The sequence below is a fragment of the Cupressus sempervirens genome, chromosome 11 (assembly GCF_028749045.1).
Source record: "Cupressus sempervirens isolate cs-2001-9-10 chromosome 11, ASM2874904v1, whole genome shotgun sequence".
Classification (NCBI taxonomy): Eukaryota; Viridiplantae; Streptophyta; class Pinopsida; order Cupressales; family Cupressaceae; genus Cupressus; species Cupressus sempervirens.
This window is the reverse complement of record NC_143128.1, coordinates 780,559,293-780,585,640: the sequence shown is the minus strand read 5'-3', so window position 1 is coordinate 780,585,640 and position 26,348 is coordinate 780,559,293. Positions and strand designations below refer to the sequence as shown.

General features: G+C 34.2%; 1 pseudogene across 1 annotated transcript in view; it reads right to left on the bottom strand.

Moving 5' to 3' along the window:
* Nucleotides 1-26,348, bottom strand: part of LOC149531912 (putative trehalase) — a 120,704-nt pseudogene that overhangs the window by 82,329 nt on the left and 12,027 nt on the right. The window contains exons 3-4 of the transcript XR_016358686.1: nt 22,313-22,433; nt 21,976-22,092 (exon numbers count right to left, since the gene is read on the bottom strand). The product of XR_016358686.1 is annotated as a putative trehalase (transcript). The remainder of the gene's footprint in view (nt 1-21,975; nt 22,093-22,312; nt 22,434-26,348) is intronic.

The window sequence follows — 26,348 nt, the reverse complement described above, 5'->3', positions numbered from 1 at the left end:
TACAAGTTATCAGTGGTTATCTTTTTGTAGAGAGGAGGTTTGTGTTTTTGGTGGGGTTCGTGGATTTGGTGGCGTGGCCTACTTGATCAGAGATGATATTTTCAGCTGTACTTCTATTGTCCACTCTAATACATTTGCCAAATTTTTGTGGGTCCGCATTGATCGTAAGAGTCACCGTTAGATAGATTTCTTTGTTGTTTTTTGTTATTTCCCACCAGCTTCCTCCCATTATGCTATCCATGGTACCGAGGAAGGTGACCCTTTTGTCAACCTTAGCGAGAGTGTCTCTCAATTTGTTGCTTTAGGAGACATTATTATGCTTGGTGATTTCAATGCGAGGACCAGACAAGTCTAGACTTTGCTCTATGACTATAGCTCTAATTCCATCTACTGCACTTAGTTTGATCCGACTACTTGGGGGCTTCTGCATATTTCTAATGATGTTCTTAGACTGATTTCTTGTTATGGTCGCCATGTTCTGCAGCTTTGTGAGTCCTCTGAACTTGTGATCTTGAACAGTCTTTCCTGCTTTCCTGGATCTGAGCTCTTCACTTGCTGGCCTCATTGTGGAGGTGCTAGCATTGTTGATTATGCCCTCACCTCTCCCTCCTTCATCCCCTCCATCCACAGCTTCACCATCTTATGCCTTCCTCTTGCAGATCATGCTCTCCTTAGTATTTGTACTCGCATCTCTCCTCTTGCTTTGCCTCCCCTTTAGTCACCTCATCTCTCTTCTGCCTCTGCTACTCGTTCCCCCATTCGCTTCCTCTTCCTTGATGGTGATATTGAGCTCTTTTCCTCTCATATCTCGAGACTCCTCAATCCTATGTGTTTTACTGACTCTTGTGAGACTTCCTCCATGTTTGACTTACTTGCGATGGCGATTTGGAAGTCCGCCATCCTTTCCATACCTCACTGTCTTTCACTTCCCCTCCACAAAAAATGCCATAATACATGTCCTATGAACCAATAGTTCGATATTGAATGCAAAGCTTTTCATCGTTCAATGCATTCTACTTTCAAGACCCACTCCCCTGACTTTGCTCACTTGCTATTGTCTTACATTCATTTTCTTCGTTGTAAGAAATGATCATTTACCACCTCCCAATGCAAATCCCTTTGCTCCATGTTAATTTGCAACCCCCAGCTTTTTTGGTGCAACCTTTTTCCCCGTTGTTACCCTTCGTCCTCCATCCTTGACTTTTGCTCTCTCACCTCTCAGACCACAGCTCTTTATGACATCCCTGGGCAGCCTTCTATCCACCCCATTCTGCCTCCTTTCTATCACTTGTTCACCCCCTCTTACATTTACGAGGCCATTAGATCCATGAGATGTAGCAGAGTAGCAGATGAGGAGGGGTTTTAGGCTGAACTCTTCAAGTTTGGTACCTCAGTTCTGGGCCCCTATCTCTCTATACTTTTCAATAGAGTGATTTGCACTAGGTTCCCAACTTCTTGGTCCAGGAATCTAATTTACCCTATTCACAAGACCAGTCATGTCTCTGATCCTAGGAATTACAGAACCATTATGATTGGGCATATGTTTGCCAAACTTTATGTGACAACTCTTAATGCTATGTTATCTAGCGAGCTTGACAGGAAAGGTTGTAGAGCTAGAGGGTAAGCTGGTTTCCGGGCTAACTATCAGACCATGGACCATATTTTCACTTTACGGGCTATTATTGAGGAGGCTAGACACAGATCAACAAAAGTTTACTGTTGCTTTGTTGATTTTTGCAAGGCTTTTGATTATGTTCCTTGGATGGCTCTTTTTGAGAGGCTTCAAGAGATTGGGATTTCTGAGATGCTACTTACTACTACTATGAGATTATATGAGACTGTGGTGGGTAGCTTCAGGATCCATGAGGGTTTCTCAAATCCAATCCATAGCACCATTGGGGTCAAACAGGGTTGTCCTCTTTCCCCTATTTTGTTCGATTTATATATTGATGAGCTTGAGGACTTCCTTTTGAAGTCATCGCTCCTAGGTGATGATTGTTACTTACACAAAGTTTTGATCTCCATTCTTCTTTCATGGATGATGTGGTTATTCTTGCTTCTTCTCTAGAGAGTTTACAGAGGCTACTTGATGGTTTGGCTTCCTTTTGTGATCAACAACAACTTGTGGTTAACCTGGGTAGGACTCGGGTTATGATCTTTAATTGCTTAAAGACTTCTCATCTTCACTTCTTTTTTCAGGGATATGAGATTGAGATTGCTTCCTCTTACATGTATCTAGGGGTGAAGTTTTCTGGACCTCGGTTCACTATGAGACCGGCGATTTAGTCCAGAGTTAATAAGGGTATGGGTTCTCTTGCTATGCTTGAGAAACAGTGTTTTAGACACCACTTTCAAAATACCTCGTCCAAGTTATCCTTCTTAGACACCCTTGTTCGGTCGATGGTTCTTTATGGCTCTGTGGTTTAGGGCTCGTCTCTCCTTGGTTCTAATTGGGCCTCGATCGAACAGGTTTAGACTTTTCTCTTACGGCGTATCATTAGATGTCACAGATTCACTCCTCATAGTATCATTCTTGCTGAGTTCGGCACTCATCCCTTCAGTCTTGCGGCCATATTTGATCTAGTTTCTTCACCATCTGCGTGGTTTTGCGGATTCAATTGGTGAACGTGATAGATACTCCTACTTGGCATATTGCTCTTAAGTTGCTACTACGAGTTATGATACTTGTTCTCGAGCTCGTTGCTAGTATGCATAGGCTTCTCTCCTAAGATTGATTGGGATAGATATTGACCATCACCCTCCCTACCAATTCTCACTGAATGCCCCTGCTCATCTCCTCCCCTCACGATAGAAGTTGAATGAGCATCCTCATGATAGTAGTTGAATGAGTATGTCGGACTACATATTGACAGATAGTACATCATCACTACTTAGCGCCTGGTGGCTTACGTTCGAGGATGACCTATGTGGATCACTTTTTGGAGATCTATGATGGGATTATTGTTCGTCCTAGTTGCCTATCTCGGTGGTGGTATCATACCGTGCGTATCTCCCTAAGGTCCTTCAGAGTTGGTTCTCACAGTCTTCGAGCTCGGACTAACCGTTATAATGATAGTGGAGAGCGGAATTGTAAGTTGTGTACTTTAGATGAGGTCGAGATAGAGACTCACTTAATTTTTTTAATGCCCTATCTATTATGAGATCAAAGGGATATTTTACTATTTGTTCCAGGATTGTTTTTCTCTTTTAGATTCTTTAGTTACTGTGATCAACAATGTCTTGCACTCTATCTTCAGGAGGCCACCAAGCTCCGTGATAATACTTTACAGTCACTGCTTCCTCACTGGCATATATCTACTCAGCTCATTACTGCCTTTTTCACACCCTTATATCCTTTACAGGTGTGAAAAGGTTGTCTAGTTCTACTAGTTCTTTTGGGCATTCCAGGTCTGTCAGACCCCGTACCAGTTTCTTGCACTAGCGACACTCCTCTACGAGCTCACAAAGATAGATTGGAGCTTCTATCCATCCGTAGTCGTATCTTTCTATGACTGATTTCTTTTGCCAAGAAAGGACTCCTAATCCTTGTCTTGGCCTCTCTCTCTGTATCTTTTCTTCTTAATTTTTTTGTATGCTTTTCTCAGACACCATTTGGTGCTCCTACTATTGTCAGCTTTCTTGTTGTGATCCTCTAGTCCCATAGACCTTTTGGTGGTCTTTGGTTGGACGTTAATATTATTATCTTATCTTATCTTATCTTATCTAACATTTGATCTCAATCTTTGTATTGCGAATTTCTTCCACAAATCATGCATCAAACTTCCAGTTGTCCAAATGTAATCATCGATCCCAATAACAATTCAAATCGTACAATTGTGCCTTGAATCTTTATTAATTGTTCCCCATTTACCGATAAACCTTCCTTGTTTACCTATTCATCCTTCGTACCTATTCACCTATTCATCCAATTCACTTGCTCACTTCCAGTTTGACGATAAGCTTAGTTGTAATAACCCTTCTTGGCTATAGCTCTAATAAATACTAATATTTCACCCTTTTGACATTAGATCATAACATTTAGCATACAATGCCAATATTAATAAAAAGAACTCCAAGGCTGATTAAATCACATTCATCAAGATTATGCAATTTTGAACAACACTTGTGATGATCAAGCTCAATTCAATGGCAATGATAGATTTGCATTTGATTTATCATACCATGTAACATAAAAAAAACTGAACTACTCCATATTTATCTCTCAATTTAATTTACATCAACATTGAATCAAATTGCATCTCATAATTTCACGCACTTTCTTCCAAGCAACAGTAATGACTGAAATGGAAGATGCAAACCTTAAGAAATTTATCCACAATACCTCAATTACAAGATCAATGCTCAATTCTAAAACTTCAAACCCTTAGCCAAATGCTTCAATAAGTATATAATAATCAAGATTATTCTCCTTAGCTACAACAAATACAGTAGGAGATGTTAGCCAATTACTCAACCCTTATACTTCAGTAAGGACCACAAAATATCAGAACTCGGAAAAAGCCACAAAGGCATCAAAAGAAAATAAAATATCTAAGCATACTTTTCTCAACAAATCAGCTTGTATTTATAACCTCCAGATGCCCTTTTTGTTGCCAAACTGTAACTTCACTCAAGAAGCTTCACCACACAACATTAATTAGAAGCTTCCGTTAGATTCTCTCGCTTGACTTGGCTTAACTAATTAATAAATGGCTCTTTCCAATGATAACTTTCAACTTAACTGAAATTATAACAACTCCCAAAATACTCATCATTTGAATATGCCATTTGAAATAGGAGTTATACCTATTATTTCTCCATGCGTCCAAATGTACTTTCCAAAAATACAAATGGTCCATCTCAATCAACACCCAACTTACCACAAATAGTAAGTACACAAAACTAAGCCCAAACGAAGTCCAATTTGAGCCAAACGAAAACCAACCTATAGGTTACTGAATTATGGAGAAGATAAGACCCTCCTAAGCCAAGCCACTACCTTAGAAGATCCTCTATTTACAAAAATTAGCCTACGAGGATCACAATAATAGGCTAATCACTGAAGCTTTGATGTTGGAAGAAATGAGGACATTGTAATAGTTTACCGATAAGACCTAGTTTACTAGTTCAATTGTCTAGTTCATCTATTTGTTTATTCCTGTCAGCATCATTTTCCAACTCGTCAAATTACCTTGACCTCTAATCCTTTTATGGTATTATCTTAACCACATCACCTTGACATTATCCTCTATCATATCCAATGATTAGTCTAACTAATTCTTTTAAGAATTTGTAGAAACATTCAAATCATTTACTTGTTCATCGTTGACTACCTTAACAATCACCTAGTTTGATTCCATCAATCATAGCTTACTCAATTCATTACATAAATGGGTGTTATCATAAACTTAGCATCACAACACATCACTTAACCTTCTTATAGGATAGAAACACTTTATTCATACTACAACTCAATCTTTGCTCCAATGAATATCTTGTCACACTTAGTCATTAGTTGACATCAATGAAAATAATATAACTAATTTTACCTATCATCAAATCTTGTTCCAATCTTCGCCAATTCGTCATCAAGAATAGCCAATACTCTCATGCCAATAAACAAATTGTCACTTCATTTTAAAATATAGTGATGATCCAGTCTTCGAGAATGGGCTCTTGTAATGTCCCCTTTTTATTTTACCCTAAAACTTTTCCCTAAATCTCAATTGCTCAAATTTAGGGTTACGGTTTACCATATATATTAGACTTTTTAGTTATGTAACTCCAAACTCAAAATCTCACTATGATTTAAATCTTTACAATATAAAGAATCTAAACAATAAATATGTATTACATAATATTTGCATTGAATGATACTTATGCAATATCAATACTATGTAATTATTTGTTCTTATGTTTTGTATTTTTTCTCCCTTCCTTGAGAGGTATTGAATATATTGTTAATCTCTCTCTAAGATAATATATATATCCTCTTATTCCTCTTACAATCATCAGATATGTGTTTAATCTCAAATATATATTTAATCTGATCCTTTTGTCAGATATATAGTTTAGTTGTAACTCCTGTGTGAATTTATCTAATGAGTTCATTGATGAATTATATATTTTACCTCCTATCTCAAATATCACTCAAATGTCAAATATGATTAACACTACTACAAATCTACTCTTTTCGGAAATATATTGTCCATCAATCACAATGTAGACTACTCTAGCTCACAGCTCATTATATATGACAGTCAAAAGATATGGGTATACTGACCAATTGCAGCTTTGATCTCCCAATTGCAAATACCTCCAATATTGTGATGACAGTTGTCATCATCTATTGCATATGGTTGATAGATGTCGATTGTGTCAGAATGGAGATGGGATGTTGTTGTTGTAGACTTCTATTGCATCCTCTAACTCTCAAGTGCAAAGTGTAAATTTTGTATTTAGTATGTTGAGTCTGTAATGCCCAAATCGTGTTTGTCTGATGATGATTTGTATCCAAATCAATGCTGAACGTGAGTGCCGCAATTCCCTCTACTCTGACTAGTAATCGTTGATTGTCAATCATATCTCTCTACTGATTGGACCTATCAACCCACTAATGCTAAGTTCTAAAAATTGGATCCTTCATTTATCTTTAAGTTCCAAGAATGGGTGTTTTCTACCGACTTCAATGATGATCTAGATAAATTGCCTCCACTTTCAGATGCCAAACATTGAAGAGCTCCTTCCTTGGTTTGTATATAAATTGTTGTCTTCAATGTATGTCAAGCTTGTTGCTTATACCGTATCTTATAGCCCTACTAAGTGATCGAAATATGCATTGAAAGAACTAAATATGATCCCTATTTTCTATTGGGTTACATTGCCTTCAATATTTCTCTGCTCAATTGATTTTTCTGATTGGTGTATCGTATCTGTAACAAACGGTTTTTCATAACAAAAACAAAGATAGTTTATAAAGAGATTTTCCCAACATTCATTGAATAGATAATTGAATTCTTTTTCATATGACATTAATTGTTTCAACTATCAACGATTAACTGAAATAACCATATTCAACTAAGATAACCATATCAATGATCCACTGAAGAACCTAGATTAATGATTAACTGAAGATAACTGTATCAATGATCAACTAAAATAACTAGTTTAACGATTAACTAAAAATAATTGTATCAATGATCAACTGAAATAACTAGTTTAATGATTAACTGAAAATAATTGTATTCATGATCAATTGAAATGACTAGATTAATTATTAGTTGAAAATAATTGTACCAATGTTCAATTGAAATAACTAGATTAATGATTAAATATCTTTTCTACATACAAGTAAAATAAATGCTTATCATGGAAAGAAGAAAAGAAACATACAAGTATCATCCGGTGGGTCTTTAGTTGGTTGGTGCAAGCCCTGGCTTTCGGTAAGAGGAGAAGCATTGACTTAGGCTTAACCTCCCAACCTCAGACCATACTCATCCCCACACAATCTATTGAATTAGAAAGACCCTCTCCACCCTAAGATCAGGCTTGAGATATTCTTAGTCCAGCCACTGAGCATTATGGTGTTTAGAATGTCCGCACAGTTATGGACGAACATGTCTGCATAACTGGCACCACTAACATCAAGTGATCAATAGATGGCAAACATGCATTTAAACTACATTGGCCAAGGTTTTCTGATGGGTTCAATGACCCGATCACCACCACTTGACTTGACGACAGGAAACATTATTAGGGTCGAGCATGAGCTATTAAGTATGGTTATATAATTTTATTTAATCATATCTGATTTCATCTTTTGTGTTCTTGCAGATATCATTCTCACCTTTTCATGGCTATACAGTCAGTGAGTCCTAGGTGTTTGGATTCTCAGAGCAATCGGCTCTGTTCTATTAATTCATGGAAAATATTTGCTTCCAGCATTTCACATTTTGTGATTAAGGCTTGCAAAAATAAATTCATTGTGTTATAACTTTCAATGGTAAAATAATTTATGGTTCCATGTCTTGGGTACTTTGCTATGATAACAATTTCCTAAGATTATTCAAGTATGAAATGAGTATAATCAGCAACATCTTGCTATGAAATTTGAAATGCATTAATGATTATTAAGGGAAATATTGCAATATTTGGAGAATGATCAGCCACATGACCTGGTATAAATTCTGGAAATGCCTGAGCTTTGCTAGACGCTAGATATCTATTCTTCTTCAAAATGATTTTACAGTGTGTAAAGGTGACCTCAACTTTAGCAAGGTAGAAATATACGACAATCTGTACAAGAATGGCAGCACTTATATTCTGCAAAGATCTGAGTTTGGCAGAGGTTCGAATGGTCTGTGAAGCTAGAACTATGAGCAGTCGAAAAAAGTGGAATAATGGAGAAGTCGGGAATGGAAAAGAAAGGAGCCGATCTTGAGTAAGGCAGTTGGGTGCTTGGAAAAAGATATCCACCTCTCACTCACGACTTCAATAAAAAGAGAAAGACGTGACTCCTTGGCTTTCGTAACATAAGAATATTTTGTCAATTAAAAACACCAAGTGTTCAATCGGTTTTAAATAAGGAAAAGAATAAAAGATGGAAAAAGAGTTGGCAGGTTATAATTCGAAAATTATTATGATTTATATTTATATACATACATGTAAATATATTGGTGAGGTGGCATCATTTTATTATAAGAAAATAATATGATGGTGTCACTTCATTTTTATATCTATGTGCACATACATAGATATATATTATGATAATATGGTGAAAGATCATTAAAAATCCTTTGAGGTACATATTATATTTTAATTAAATTTATTTTATGTTTCTTTAATTATTTATTTAATAGCTCATTTGGGTCCTACAGATGTATCCTGAGTTCAAGTTGTTAGGTCTTTACCAAAGAAGTTTAAGGTCATACCTATCATTCCTGTTGACTGGACTAAGCAAGTATCCCATTTAGCAATGCTTCCCCCCTTCATTTTCTCCTGCAATCACCCATGAAACACTTCCACCATAATAATAGTTCCATAATAATTTTCATATAAACATTTAAAAGACTTCAAATTATTAACCATAATTCCAAAATCAAGCAATTGTTAAACATCATATAACAAATAATGGTTAATGACCATCTTCATTAACAGTTAATACAACGGATATAATTGACTACCTACTTCACATGATTATGAAAGAAAAACCCGTTAAATCCAACGGCTATAAGCAAATTTAAAATTAGGTCAAAATTTGGGGTGTAACAGAATCTTGTTTGTAAGATTGCTGACTATGTGCATATTGTTGTTGGTTTACAAAGATTGATATTAAACTTCAACCTTCCTCTACGTTTGAAAGGGGCATGAAGAGCACACGATTATACTGGGGGTGGGGGGGGGTGTGTGGGGGGGTGAATCAATATAATAACTTTACCAATTTAAAAAAATTTATTCAAAGAAAATTGCTTTAATAACTTTCTAATACTGAAATGAACTATTATGCACATGAACATGATGACACAAGACTTACGTGAAAACCCAATGCAGGAGAAAATTACAATCGATAGACCCGCATGAGCTATTAAATAAACATTTAAAACATTAATTATTTTAATTAAAAATAATACATACCTCAAATGTTTTTTGATTGATTTTTCCAACTCATCATTATAATGGATACACATGTACGTGCACATAGATATAGAAATAAAGTGACACCATAATAGTATTTTTATAAATAATATGATGCCACCTCATAAGTATATTTATGTGCAAATAGATAGATATAAATTATAATTATCCTTGAATTATAACCTTTAAATCTTTTTCCATATTTATTCATTTTTCTTGCTAAAAACCTGAATGAACATTTGGCATATTTATTTGGCGAACAAGAGCCAAGTCTCTTTTTTAGGAGTTACGGCTTCTTGGAAGCCAAAGAGACTTATAACCTTCTTATATTATGAAGTCAAGAGAGGTAGAAGGCATGAATTCATCACCCTGACTTGTTCATCACCCGACTTCCTTGTTTATCACCTGACTTCTTTCATAATACCCGACCTTTGTTTCATAACACCCGATATCTCTATAGTATACTACTTTGTAATCATTGCATTGTTTTCCTTCCACGATTTCCCTTTTATACTAATGTTTTGCTGAAATCATGAATGATAATCATACTGAGAATTGCGTTAAAGATTTCTTCCGTGAAGAGTGAGGCAGATTGTTAGCGTCTAGCAAGACTCCATTCTTTTTCTAGATTATACCAAGTTATGTGGTTATCCAAAATCCAATCATTGCAATATGTTTCATTATTAGTTGTTACTGCATTCTAATTTATATAGCAGTAAGCTATAGTTTATATCATGATGCAAATCATCTTGCTTAATATCATAGGTTAGACCTCGTCTAAGTTAGAGTTGTTTATGGAAAATACAATCCAAGTATCCATGATATGAAATCATAGTTTATTTATGCCACTAAAAGTCAAAATCAAATGGTATTTTTCTACAAGTCTTTAAGAACAAATTTTTCAAATCACAGATTGTGATAAGCTGGAAACATATAATATACATGTATCAATTGAGAATCAATGGACAAAGCCGATTGCTCTTACATTTGAGCACCTAGGCCTCACTGACAGTATAGCCATGGAAGAGGTGAGATGGAATCTGCAACGACATGGAAATAAAAGTCAGACATGATACACAAATCTAAATTAATTTCATTTTCGTTCATATGATTGTTCCCCTATTATCAAGTCAAGCGGTGGTGATCGAGTCATTGAACCCATCAGAAAACCTTGGCCAAAGTTGTTTAAGGCATGCTTTCCATCCATGATCACTTGATGTCAGTAGAGCCAGTTATTCAGACATGTCTGTCCATAACTGTGTGGACATTCTAAACACCGGAATGCTCAGGTGGCTGGACTAAAAATATCCCAAGCCTGATCCCGGAGTAGGGAGGATCTTTCTATTCAATAGATTGTGTGGGATAAATATGGTCTAAGGTTGTAAGGTTAAGCCTAAGTCAATGCTTCTCCTCTTACCGAAAGTCAAGGCTTGCACAACCAGTTAAAGACTCATCGAATACTTGATGTATGTTCTTTCTTTTTCATGATATGCATTTACTTTACTTATAAGCATGGAAAGATAGTAAATCATTATTTCTATTATATCAGTTATTACAATTATTTCAATAAAATGTTATCATAGTTATTTCAATTTATCTTTATTATAGTTATTACAGTTGATCATTGTTACGGTTAAATTAGTTTATCATTGTTATAGTTATTTCAATTGAGCTTGGTTGTCTTAATTAATCATTGGTAGTTAAAGGTAGATAATGTCTCATGAAAAGAAATTCATTATTAATTGTTCAATAATTAGTTGAGGAAAACTCTTTCTAGTTCGCCTTTATTTTGTTATGAAAATCATTTGTTACATATGGTATCAGAGCATTGGGTTCAACACTGAACCTAGGGCACACTACTTTCTATGTAAACTTGAAAATTCCTAGAATAAATGTATAGGATGCAAGTACGTAAAACACCTCACAAGAAGGCACGACATCCCATCTTCTTGTACCTAATTAAAAACATGCCAAACTTCAACTACACTTGTTGTTCCATGCACCAAGACAATGAAACTCTGAAACAATCTTTGCAACGAATGAAGAAAGAAAGAGTTAGGTGGACTCTCGCTAGAAAAACACCATATAAAAACAAAGTAATTCAAAACTAGAATGCTCGTCAGGGCAACTCTCTTATGCACTTCCATAGATTTTGGATGGTGCAGGATATGTACAAATCTGAATCAGAATTGAATGCTGAGAAGCAAAATTTAGATTCCATAATGTAAACATCATCAAAAGAGGAAAATTTTTGTAAATAAAGGCTACTATAAATGCAGCAATAGAAGTATTAAAGTTGATCAAATAAATCAGTTTATTCATGTGTTATATCCACTTGCAAACTCTTTAAATTTGTTATATATATATATATATATACAATAAATTGACATAACAATTTTGTAATTTCCAAGTTAAACCAGTAAACAAACAAAATGAACAGTGATGAGAACGTTGCAGGTCATGATATGGTTCATGAAAATAACACACAATCATCCACTGATTTATTACTTCAGATTTTGCAAGAAATGTAACTGAAGTTGGATAATATGAAAAAACGAATGAATGAGATGGCAGCCCAGATGGGGCAGAACCAAGAGGCAATGCAATCCTCGCCTCCTCCCAAAATCTTAGTATCCACCTACACAACTTCATCATAACATTCAAGTTCACCAGCATTAGTAAGTAAAATAGAATACAAAGAGGGAGAAAATCTTTCTGAAAGTCTAATTAGCCTTGTTGACCGTCTAATATTCATTGGTGTGTGTGGTATTTTTTGTTGCAGTTGTTGCACATCATGAGGAATGGCTGGAACATCATCTTTTGGAGTATCATCCAACACTACATAATCATCTTCTTTCTTCTCATGTTGCTGCAACAAATCTTTGTACAACACTTTCTTATTGAATATGACATCCCTACTTCTTACAATTTTATGATTTTCAAAATCTCAAATCCTATAACCAAATTCATTAATGTCATATCCAACAAATACACATTTTTATGACTTAGCTTCCAGCTTGGTTCTATTTTCAGAATCTATATGAGCAAATGCTTCACAACCGAAGGTTTTGAGAAAAGAATAACTCACCTTCTTACCAGTCCATGCTTCCTCTGGAATACCACAACCCAAAAGAGTAGAGGGACCTCTATTAATCAAATAAACAGCAATATTGATAGCCACAACCTAGCATGCAACCTCATACTCCTTGCACGCTCCATTATAGTCCTATCATCCTATGCATGCGTTCAACCACTCCATTTTCCTGTGGAGTCCTTGGAACAATTTTCTGTCTACGAATACCATTAGTGGAGCAATAATCTTCAAATTCATGACCGCAATACTCACCACCATTATCAGATCTGAGACATTTTAATTTTTTACCAGTCTCATTTCCAACTAAGCATTTTCATTTCTTAAAAGTTTGAAATACATCAGATTTCTATCTAAGGAAATAAATCCATACTTTTCGAGTTGCATCATCAATAAATGTAACATAATAATGAGAGCCACCAAGGAAAGATACCTGAGCCGGTCCCCATACATTGGTATGTACAAGCTCTAATTTCTCCTTTTTATTTTTCTTCTCAATCTTCACAAAACTCTCTCTTTTGTTTTCCATACAACTTTCACAGAAATCCATATTAACACGTTTCAAACCTAGTTAAACTTTCTTTGAATGAAGTACTTTCATACCTTTCTCACTCATGTTCCCAAGTCTATTGTGTCATGGCACTGTATCAAAATCTACAGCAGCTATTTGTTCTCCTTGCTCAACTGCAGAAACTATTCTTGAACATTCATTTTTCTCTTAAATAATTAAAGTAGAAGAAACAATATGACCTGTACAGAGATATAAGGTGCCTACTTTCACACCTTTTGCTACTACAAGAGAACCTTTTGAAACCTTCCAATTTTTATCATTAAGAGTAACTACACAACCCTCATCACCGAGTTGCCCTCTTAAAATTAAATTGCTACTCAGCCTTGGAACATGTCTTACCTCATGTAGTAGCCAATGATTCCCATTTTGCAACTTAATTTTAATTTTTCCCTTTCCAACAATCTGACAAAGTTCATTATTCCCCAAATAAACAAGTCCAAAATCCCCTTAGACATAATCAATGAAATAACCTCTATGAGGTGTAGCATGAAATGAAGCACCAAAATCTAAAACCCATGAATCATTGACACTTTCTAAAGACAGAAGCAAAGCATCCTCTTCAAATTTGTTATTTACCACATTTGCCTCCTTGTCTCCATCTGGTTTATCTCATTCATTTTTCTTTTGAGTCCAACAATCTTTTTTTTTATGCCCTGATTTTTCACAGTACCAGCAGTCGTTCAGTCCTCTTGATTGAGACCTCCTCCTTTTTGACTTTCCTCTTGATTTCCCATGATTTTCATAATTACTTCCTCTCTCAGTCGTTCTACCTCGACTTTGTGCATTCGAAGCACTTTCTGATGTAGATCCACCTAAGGATTTCCTATGAGTCTCCTCACTCAAAATAACACCGATCACATCATCATATTTTAGGGTACTAGATCCATGAACAGAATTACTCATAGCCATTACCAAGCCATTCCAGCTTTCAAGCAAAGAACACAAAATCAAGACAGCCCTAACTTCTTCATCAAAATTGATACCCATAGAAGATAACTGAATAATAATAGTATGAAACTCATTTAAATGATCTGCAACAAATCCACCTTCTGTCATTTTCATATTAAATAAACACTTCATGAGAAATACCTTGTTTGAAGCAAAGGGCTTTTCATACAGTTTCACTAGCGTTTGCATCGACTCTTTTATTGTCTTCGCTTTTGTAATATTAAATGCCACCGATGGTGTCAAGCATAATCGAATGCTTCCAAGTTCCTTTTTGTCCAAAAGATCTCAATCATCATTTGACATAGATCCCTAATTCTTGGTTTTGCCTTCCAATGGCTTCCATAAATCCTTCTGATAAAGATAGTCTTCCATTTGCATCTTCCATAACTGAAAGTTCTGTCCATTAAACATGTTAACCCTCAGCTTACCCTCGTCTGCCATCACTCCCACTCAACCGTGAGACTCCCACTCAACCATGAGACTTTCCTGCAAAAGATAACTGAAAAGGAACCTCGCTCTAATACCACTTGTTAGGATTAAACTACGGACAGAAATAACAATTACATGCAAATATAAACAATATCAAAAAATAATAGATCTCACAAAAAAGAACATAAGACACCAAGATTTAATGTGGTTCTCCTAATCCCTAGGCTACGTCCACCAAACAACAAGTCTAATCTTATTATGATTTAGTCATTACAACTTGATTACAATCCGTAATCCCTTATAGCTCAATACCGCTGCAAGAACCAATTTTCGCATCACCACACTAAAATAATCCCTAACCCTAAGCCCTTTTATACAAGTATTTTTACCACTTTAGGGTTATAATTAATAATTACACGTCGGCCCTAAATCACCACAAACTAACAAAAAATAGGTATGGGCATTATTAATTCACAGTGTTACCTTTCAGGTTAACCAATGCTCTAGCAACTTTTATGAACTTAATGAATAGCATATTTCAAGATTGTCTAGATAAGTTTGTACTAGTCTTTATAGATGATCTCCTAATCTATTCAAAGAACGAGAAAGAACATCAAGAATATCTAGAAAAAGTCTTACAAAGGTTGAGAAAATATAAATTATACGAAAAATTGTCTAAGTGCACTTTCTATCAAAAGGAAATTCAATATTTAGGACACATTATATTAGCTCAGGGAATAGTTGTAGATCTGTTAAAAATCAATGCAACTAAGGAATGGCCCATACCTAAAAATGTGATAAAAGTCAGAAGTTTCATGGGATTGGTAGGGTTTTATAGGAAGTTTGTCAAATAATTCTCCAAGATAGCTTACCCAATCACATCACTTCAGAGAAAGGGAAGAAAGTTTGTATGAACTGAAAAATGTCAATCAGCTTTTTAATGTTTGAAAGAAAAGTGAACGATAGCACCCATACTAAGAGTACCTAACCCACAAAAGAAATTTGTCGTCATAACTAATGCATTAGGAGGAGTAGGAGGTGTGCTAATGCAAGATGAGCAGGTAATTGCATACGAGTTTAGGAAATTGAAGAATTACAACCAGAATTATGCCCCTCATGATCTGGAATTAGCAGCTATTGCACATGCTATTCAAATGTGGAGATATTTATTGATTGGAAAACCTTTTGATCTTTGATCCAACCACCGTGGACTAAAATACATTTTTACCCAACCCAACCTTAATGCTAGACAAAGGAGAAGGCTGGAATTTCTAGCAAATTATGAGTTTGACATTAATTACATCAAGGGCAAATAAAACAAAGTGGCAGATGCCTTAAGCAGAAGGAGACACATTTCTGCAATGACTATTATTAATTTCAGATTAAAATATCAGATTCTACAACATCTAGAGCATGATGAATTTTATGCAAAGATCAACCAAGCTCTCATTAGAGACCCACAAAATTCCAAGCATTCAGGATTTAGGATAGAAGATGGAATGTTAAGATATCATGACAGGATTTATATATCCAACAAAACTGAACTTTGGAGAATAATTCTAGAAGAATCTCATTCAACTCCATATTCAGGACACCCTGGAGTAACTAAAATGTTGTCAGATATAAAACCCCTATATTTTTGGAAAGGAATGAAAAGGGAAATAACAAAATTTGTGGCAGGATGTCTGGAATGCCAAAGAGTAAAAGTAGAACATCATTACTCGGCTGGCCTTTTGCACCCAAATGAGGTACCAGAATGGAAATGACAAATAATTTTCATGGATTTTGTACAAGGGTTACCCATGACATGGAATAGACACAACACCATTCTGGTAGTAGTAGATAGATTGACAAAAGTTGCTCACTTTATACCAGGAAATCTAACCAATGGAGCACCAAAAATCGCTCATAAATTCATAAAGGAGATTTTCAGATTACATGGAGTTCCAAAGAACATTATCTCAGATAGGAATGCTAGGATAACTTCCAAATTTTGGAAAACATTATTTCAACATTAGGGACTAGACTAAAACATCAGTTCGGCTTATCATCCTGAGACTGATGGTCAAATAGAAAGAGTAAACTAAGTATTAGAAGATCTTTTAAGAATTTATTGTATGGATCGGCAATACCAGTGGAAAATGTATTTAGCCTTCGTAGAATTTGCTTATAACAATTCCTATCAATCCACCATTAAAATGGCCCCCTTTGAGGCTCTATATGGTTGCAAATGTAGAACGCCTGTGAGCTAGAATCAATTGGAGGATAAAATTATTGTTGGACCCAAAATGCTTAAGGAAATAGGACGGATTATCCAAATTCATTAGAGATTGAAAGAAGCCAATGATAGATAGAAAAGTTATGCACATGCAAATAGAACACCTGGGGAATTCTCAGTGAGAGAAAAGGTGCTATTAAGAGTAAAACCTCATAAGAGTACCATCAAGTTTGATAAGAATGCCAAGTTAGCCCCAAGGTATGTGGGACCCTTTGAAATATTGGAAATTATGAGCCCAGTAGCCTACAGAATTGCTCTACCACCGGCTCTTGCAAGGATGCATGATGTCTTCCATGTGTCATACCTTAAGAAATACATCACTCATCATGATCATATAATTGATTGGAACTTATTACAGGTGTGATAACTAGGGGTGGTGGAAATAGAACTACTCAAAATACTTGAGGTGTGTAAGCTACGCTTACGAAATTGAGAGGTGACTTAATGCAAAGTCCAGTGGGATCAATATGCAGAGGATAATGCTACTTGGGAAGATTCTCATGAAATTTTTCAAAAATACCCTCATCTTTTCTCTAGGGCTAGAGCTTGAACTTTTACTTTCTTGAAATGATCTGAATAGATATTGTTTAAGTTTTGTTATAATATTCATCGGGGGTGATGAAAAACTTAAGGGGGAGGTATGTTACATCCCAAATTTTGACCTAATTTTAAATTTATTTATAGCTGTTAGATTAGATAGATTTTTCTTTCATAATCATGTGAAGAAGGTAGTTACTTATATCTATTGTATTCATTATGTTAACTGTTTAATGAAGATGGTTATTATCCATTATTTGTCATGTGATGTTTAGCAGTTGCTTGATTTTGGAATTATGGTTAATAATTAAATTCTTTATCTATATTAAATGTTATGAAATTATTATGGAACTTGTTATTATCGTGAAAATATTGCATGGTTGATTGCAAGAGAAGATGAAGGGGGGAAGCATTGCTAAACAAGATACCTAGAATGTGATACTAGCTTAGTCCAATTATCAAGTTGACAAGTATGACCTTTAATTGCCTTGGTAAGGACCTAGCGACTTGAACATTAGGATACAATCGATGGACCCACATGAGCTATTAAATAAACATTTAAAACATTAATTATTTTAATTAAAAATAATACATACCTCAAATGATTTTTTGATTGATTTTTCCAACTCATCATTATAATGTATACCCATGTACATGCAAATAGATGTAGGAATAAAGTGACAACATAATATTATTTTTATAAATAATATGATGACACTTCATAAGTATATTTACATGTAAATAGATAGATATAAATTATAATAATCCTCAAATTATAACCTTCAAATCTTTTTCCATATTTATTCATTTTTCTTTCTAAAAATCGAATTAACATTTGACATATTTATTTGGCGACCAAGAGCCAAGTCTCTTTTTTAGGAGTTACGGCTTCTTGGAAGCCAAAGAGACTTATAACCTTCTTATATTATGAAGTAGAGAGAGATGGAAGGCATGAATTCATCACCCTGACTTCCTTGTTTATCACCTGACTTCTTTCATAATACCTGACCTCAGTTTCATAACACCCGATATCTCTGCAGTATATCACTTAGTAATCATTGCATTATTTTCCTTCCACAATTTCCCTTTTATACCGATGTTCTGCTGAAATCATGAATGATAATCATACTGAGAATTGTGTTAAAGATTTCTTCTATGAAGAGTGAGGCAGATTGTTAGCGTCCAACAAGACTCCATTTTTTTCCCAAATTATACTAGGTTATGTGGTTATCCAAAATCCAAGCATTGCAATATGTTTCATTATCATTTGTTACTGCATTCTGATTTATATAGCAGTAAGCTACGGTTTATATCATGATGCAAATCATCTTGCTTAATTTCATAGGTTAGACCTCTTCTAAGTTAGAGTTGTTTATGGCAAATAAAAGCCAAGTATCCATGATATGAAATCATAATTTATTTATGCCACTGAAAATCAAAATCAAATGATATTTTTCTTCAAGTCTTTAAGAACACTTTTTTCAAATCACAAATTGTGACAAGCTGGAAACATAGAATATACATGTATCAATTGAGGATCAACAGACAAAGTCGATTGCTTTGAGATTCGAGCACCTAGACTCACCGGTTGTATAGCCATTGGAAAAGGTGAAGAGTGGTGAGATGGAATCTGCAATGACATAGAAATAAAAGTTAGACATGATACAACAAATCTAAATTAATTTCATTTAATAGCTCATGCTCATTTATACTATTGTTCCCCTGTTGTCAAGTCAAGTGGTGGTGATCGGGTCATTGAACCCATCAAAAAACCTTGGCCAAGGTTGTTTAAAGCATGTTTGTCATCTATGATTACTTGATGTCAGTAGAGTTAGTTATTCAGACATGTTCATCCATAACTGTGCGAACATTCTAAACACCGGAATACTTAGGTGGCTAGACTAAAAGCATCCCAAGCCTAATCCCAGGGTAGGGAGGGTCTTTCTATTCAATAGATTGTTTGGGGATAAATATGGTCCAAGGTTGGGAGGTTAAGCCTAAGTCAATGCTTCTCCTCTTACCAAAAGCCGAGGCTTGCACAACCAGTTAAAGACTTACCGGATACTTCTTGTATGTTCTTCTTTCTTTTTCATGATATGCATTTACTTTTTACTTATAAGCACGAAAAGATAGTAAATTGTTATTTCTGTTATATCAGTTATTACAGTCATTTCAATTGAACATTTTCATAGTTATTTCAGTTAATCTTTATTACAGTTATTACTCTTTCTAGTTTATGAGCACCAATGCACAAGAAGCACCAACTTCCACTCTTTCTAGGCACTAACCTACCTGAAGCACCAACTCCCACTGCTTGTCTTCATGAGAACAAACCCAGTGCACACAAACTTCTTTTCCACCTTGGCAATGTTGCTTACTCAACTAATAATGGACCTTATTTTTCACTTCAAATCTGAATGCCTTTCCTTTCTCAATCTGCAATTTACTGTAGTCTCGAATCAATTGCTCTTCACATTAAAAATTCTGATACATATCATGTCTCTCTCTTCAAGCACACACTCTTTCCTTTATTTAAGCAACTCTATATCTTGCTTCCTCTTCTAGCTTAGAGATAATAATTGTCTTGAACATATATATTAAATAAATGATTTCAGTATTCCCCTTATTACATTTAAATATACGGTACAATACATACCTGCCTCATAGATACATGAAATTTTTTTTCTATGATCAGGACATCTTTCTTACTTGTTTGATGATAATGATTATGTGATTGATCTCTTTGTATTTGATCTATTTGTAAATACTTTATTTCCTTATATTCTTGTACGCAAATCTGTTGTTGTTTCTAGAATGTAGACACTGTTGCTTGTGATCAAAGAATTATCCGAATTTCTTTTTTTCCTAATATCCACCTTTCTTCCATCATTCCCTTCTAAACCTTATGATGCAAGGTAATTTCTATGCGATGCTTAATGTAGCTCACGGAACCCCAACACACTTATCGCTATTTTTGCTTTGTATTATCCATGCCACCAATCTCTTCCAGACTGAAATCTTATCGAGTGCCTTCATATAAGTTGTGGATAAGAATGGAAAGTCGTGTTTGTTAATAGTGGAATCCTTTCAAATACTAATCACACCCGTTCATATGTGATTGGTGTTGTCCTTTATTCACTAGCTCCATATTCTTTTTTCATAGTTGCAAATCCTGAACTTTTTAAGCCCCTCTTTATTGACTGTTGATACTATCCTCTTCCCTCTGCATTCATGCTCTGAGTGTGACTTTCAATCTTTATCTCTTTCTATTTGGAAATTAGATATATGGAAATGGGTGTTAATATGTCACTAATGCTTAGGAAGTGAGGAATGAACAAACCCTTAATAGGGAAGAATATCTGACTGGTTCAATGCGATCACAAGGTTGCAACAATGACAATTTTCAGCACTCTAAGGAAATACATAATCTGGGCCCATACAAATCCCAACACTGCATAGCATGTCAGTAGATATATATGGATATGTAATTAATAGTAATATTGAATTGCTGACTGTAATGTTGTTTGGTGATTAAAGGATTTGCCGAAGGTCCTATTTGCTTACAGAGATTGCAGAATTGTTGTTTAAATAGTCAATAATTATCATTGAGTATCATTTCTCAAGTGCGTGTAGTTGCAGATGTTAGAGAGAGTGTAATAAAAGGACTCTTTTTCCTGCAGTCTTCTTCTTCCCACAGGATGGCAGGAACATGATCTAATACCATTTGTAATGTCTCCTGTTAGAACATTAAATTATTTGTTTTAGGATTTGCCTTTCAGACTTTTACTGACCAAAAATTTATATTTCTTATCTGATTCATGATTTCTCAAAGTTTTTTTATTCTATATATACTCTTTCATTCTAAGAGTCGTGATTCTAAATAAATAATAATTATATTATACTTGATAATATAATTATATTAATAACATATATTATATTAATATTAATATTACTACTTATAATATATTTACTTTATATATTTACATTGTTAATCTAAATATTATCTAATATTTAATTCTCATATTTCATATTAATATATTATGCAATGAATATAGTAAATTTAACATTATTAATATTTCATTATTATTTTATTTATTTATTATTTAATTATATGGATTTTATTTTAACAGGGATATCACAGGGCATGCAATGTCAGTGCCTAGGCGTGATGGGATGTTGTCTAATCAGTTTTGTAGCCATTGAGGAAAGTTGTCATAGTTTTGTCACTGATTTGGTGTTGGGTCTATTTAACTATTATGATGGGTGATATGTCAATGTGGACGTTATTTCCCATTTGGGTTGTACTTTTTCATAGAGATGTTTTTCTATTGCTATTTGTTAGTAAGTACTTGGATATTTAATCTTATTTCAACGGTGTCGATTCCTAAATTATCTATTCTACTATCTAAAAAGAGTATTATATTATATGCAGAATTTTAAATTTACACATCTCAAAAATCATGAAGTATATACTGATCTAATACTTACAATTGTTGCAGATTCTGGTCTCGGTGTGTTCCACATTGCATAGTATCTGCTTAAAGAATGTTTGATGCCATCCACATCACGTATAGCAACTTTATGGAACGAATATTTCATATTTTCCTTTAGCGGCTATGAAAAAGTTCAGCTATTTGATGCAAGCATTTCAATATTAATGTGATACAAATTCTTGGAGAGGATTTAAATATTCATCATTCGCAATAATGAAATATAAAAGATACATAACGGAATTGAAATAAGATCAAATGCAATAATATGAAAAAGAAGTTTTATCGACTTTATTCTTGAAATAATAGATATACATCTAGTAACTTGGTTATACATTACCTGAGTTCCAAAATCTGTGTTCCTGCAGCAAAGTAGGAAATGTCTTTTTTAAGAAAGTCAGGTCCCCTGTTTTCATGTAAATGGCTCGTACCATTGCACTAAGGAGAGGAGGTTCACTACAAAAAGTGCAAAATAAAGGTATTTGTAAGAATATAGCCATTAAACATGCACACGAACCTGAATGTGACAGTACATAAAAAAAATTCAAATCCTGCATAACATTCTGTCTCTAAAGCCCTCAATTGTGAACAATATTCATGCTAAGTAAAACTCCTTAATTCATATGCAATTTAATAAGAAATACAAACGAAGAAATTTAATCCTTGACAAACAAAGAAAAAAAAGTTAAAGAGATTAAACTAATTCAGAAATGGAATACTCTTTTTGGAGGATACATGTAATGCCTACATGCTCTCCAGAACTTCAACAATTTGCTTTTGATATGAAAGGATATTATCCTTTCAGTCAAAATGACTTCCAAAGCTCTTTCTCAAAGGCAAAGAGTTGAACATAATATTAGAAATGTAACATTTTTTGTTTTTTAAAAGACATCATTCTAGGGTTCAAATTTTTCATATATCTTCAATCCTAGCAAAATTACATCAGAATTAGGACCTAAAATTAATGGATATCAATTGTTTTTTAAATTGTGGCATGAAATAGCCTGTAAAACTTATTGAACAACCAACAATTAACCACATAATAATTAACATCAATAACAAATAATAAGAAGCATATAAAAACAAATGTTAAATATGTTCACATATTTAGTTATATTACTGCTCTTGACCTAATATGCACCATTTCCTTCCTTCGATCATGTATTTGTTTCACAGAACAATTTTTCACTGAAACATACCAATACTACCACACAAATACTGGGGGAATATACATCAAAAACTGCAACAAACCAACAGTATTAATCACCACTAGTGTGCTATGTAAGTATTATTCTAGGCCTCATGGATTCATTGAAGTACAAAAGAAGAGGCCAAGGAAAATTAAGTTGTGTACTTATGGAAGCCAGAAACCTCTCTTGCTACACATAGTTGATAACATCCAAAGGAACATGCATTGAACCCAGATGCTCCATGACTAATTAAGAGAGAGCAGAAACTACTTCTCTACTGCAAATTATCTGAATCCATCTTTGTCAAATATAATATAAGACCGAGGAAAACTCACGCCTCTTGTTTACATACAATTGCAATGGAAAAGGACAACATAAAGGCCATCCACACCTTATTCAAATGATGATTTTTGTCAAGATACTTGAGGAATCCATAGTCTAGGTCAGAAAAAATATAATGTATCGAGATAGAGGCCTCATTTCTAGAAGCAAGTTGGGAATCCCTGTGATGCCCCCTTACTAAAATAGGATTAATAATAAATAATAATATTAATATATAAAGCATATTGGGTACTGATCAGGAAAAAAGATCAGAATATTTCAAAATATAAAGTAAATAAAAATGTTATGCCATAAATATATATGTTTGCAATACATGACATTAATATGTACATACTCATTCCTTAATCACTCACTAATATTGGTAAGAGGATAGGTTGGTTTTGTCGGGGAAACATGGAGTAAAACCTTGCATTGTAGAAGGAAAGTCCCAAGTTGGGGTAAGGACATATATCACGAATCTTGAGGGAGAAGTCCCGAGATAGGCATGAATATGTTCCGTACATCTTGAAGGAGCCTACTTGTAGATTGGTGTCCAAGTGCCCCAAGGACAAGTAAATTCCATTCCTTCTTAAGGTTGACGTTTAAGTGAGAAGGAATTAGGGCTTACGTATATATAATATATCAGTAATTGTTTCTTAGCTTAATCTAATTTAAATGCATAGTGATGTACATTATTCGTTAGGGATTGGCAGACTCCTATTAGATTTAAATCTCTCTAATTTTATTTCTCTCTTCCATAGATTTGTTTCTATTTATAATGGTCACTCCTCTTCTGTGTTTTCATATTCTCTCTCTCTGTTCAATGAAACTTCCTCTTTTTGTTTCTCTCTACAAAATGTCGCTATTTCTCTATCTTTGTGTCATGTCCCCTATTTTTTCCAGTAAAATTCAATAATATAATGAGTCAAAGAAATTAAAAAAATTTATAATCTTAATAATAAACAAAGAGAACATAATATGATAATAATATTATAATATTATTATAATATTATTATAACTATAATAATAATATAATAATAATAAGGAATATCATAATAAAAGATTATTATAATAAAATATAATACTATTGAAAAGGTGATATAAGATAATGTTAAATAAACATAATACCTTATTAATCAAAGGTTAAATACAATGTAATCAAAATTATAAATATAATTATAGTTGAACAATTATTTAACTAATATTAATAATTGCTCATGATTGGTCATGTCTTTTGAGAATAATATGGACTGGGTATATAAGGGAGAATAATTTTTAAAAGGAAGGGGGGGAGAAAATATGATAGAAAAGATATGGAAACTTTGAGAATAATCAATACTATTAAGGTTTTAAGAACAATGTCCCTTTTTTCTAAATGGAGGAACCGGGGACATTACAATCCTACAGTCCTATGAGTTTCTAGTGTAAATCAATTTAATATCAAAGTACCGTTAAGGAGCACAAGATTTAGCAGAAGAAAAGACATAGTAGTCACAAATCAGATTTAAGATCGAAGTGGCATTCATTGTTGTGAAGAACTTCTAGTTTTAGACTAGGTAAAGGAAAAAAAAAAAATTGAAGACTACAGATTTGAAATTTATCAACATACAAAGCATTAACACTCAGCCATCCAGCTATAGGAAAATATAACATATGGACTTAGCAGCATCAATTAGAGCTTAATCAGTATTTAATTCTATTTATAGCCAGATGTTGGATAAGAGGTTTGATTCTTTTCAAAGAATGTATCAGATTATCTTGCTCCTGAACAATGGGTATCAGTTTATACTTGGGAATGACATCAATGATTGTTGAAGTTTGATGGGGGAGTAGTGCAAGTACAATATCAGGACATGGCAATAAGATATCTTGACAAAATGCAAGTAATCCTAAAGCATCAGATAATATTAAGAAAACAAAGCTATATCACTATGAGTTTGATATGTACAATAGGAGAAACATATTTCACAAACCATACAAGGTTCCAACATTAGCATCAGTCACTTATCAACACCAATATAAATCACTTCAAGAAGAAGAGTATTCATGGCAAAGAGCGATGTCATACCCTGAGAGGAGTAAACATATAAAGGAATATAGAGCGATGGAATCGAATTCAAAATATGAGTGTCATTAAAGAGGATGGGAGCATTTGCTATGATACTAAGCGATGCAACAAACAAGGAATGATATTGAAGATGTAGATTGCTAGAAAGGGCAAAGCGATGCATATGCGAAAATGATTCTACATAGAGGAATTATACCATCCAGGCATTTTGGAGTATTATTTCTGTTCTTGATAGCAAATATATATGGTTTTTCGTCAATCACCGAGTGAGATGCTACACACAAAATGAGCAACGAAAGTCCCTACACAAAAAAGAGATCGAATGGATATCACTTCATGGCAATGGAGAAAGTAATTTGAAAAGAAAGAATCATATACCAAGTAATACAAGTCAGCGGATAAAATTTGGGAGTCCATAGACACATACAAGCAGATTATAAATGCATAGATAATTGGAGATCTCTATACTTTGTGAGTAAATTGCCAAGTCACCGTTGTTTCCCAATGAAGCAACAACAATAGTTTTTTTTATCAAATAGAAGGGTGCGACTATTTTCGAAGGGTGCGATTATTTACGAAGGGGACCCTTAAAGTCATTCAAAGATAAATGGAATTTTGGGTCCCTCTATTGACGGATACCTAGTCGAAAGCCAGAATGGAGATTTGAAGAATTGTGAAAGATATATGAACAGTAAAAGAACGATATACCATCCCAAATGCTCGAATAATCAGAGATATTGAAGGCATGTGCTATGATTAAAATCTCTACATTAGAAAAGCTCCATAAACATA